This window comes from Brassica oleracea, chromosome C7, assembly GCF_000695525.1.
Source record: "Brassica oleracea var. oleracea cultivar TO1000 chromosome C7, BOL, whole genome shotgun sequence".
Classification (NCBI taxonomy): Eukaryota; Viridiplantae; Streptophyta; class Magnoliopsida; order Brassicales; family Brassicaceae; genus Brassica; species Brassica oleracea.
Window position 1 is genome coordinate 24,463,830 of NC_027754.1, and position 412 is coordinate 24,464,241.

Consider the following 412-nt stretch of genomic DNA (forward strand, 5'->3'; position numbering starts at 1 on the left):
TGAATTGAGACCTCCTGGAACAAACCCATTACCTGAGGCACATGCAGCCGTAAAGGATAAGAAAGAGTCGAACCATGTCCAGAGTGATAGCCAACACTGCTTGGTCGTGGGAAATGGCATAGACGTGGTGGTCGAGGCCGAAACTCGTTTGGTCGAGGCCGAGGCAACTCATATGGCCGTGGCCAAGGAAACTCTTATGGAGGCCGTGGTCATGGCCGAGGCCGTGGTACATCATTTAAACCACAAAACTCGACCAAATCCGTGTGCCATAGATGTGGTATGGATAATCATTGGGCTAAGACATGTAGGACTCTCAAACATCTCGTTGACCTCTACCAAGAGAGTTTGAAATGGAAGAATCATGAAGCTCATATGACTTATCAAGATGGTGAAGATGATTTCAATCATGAAC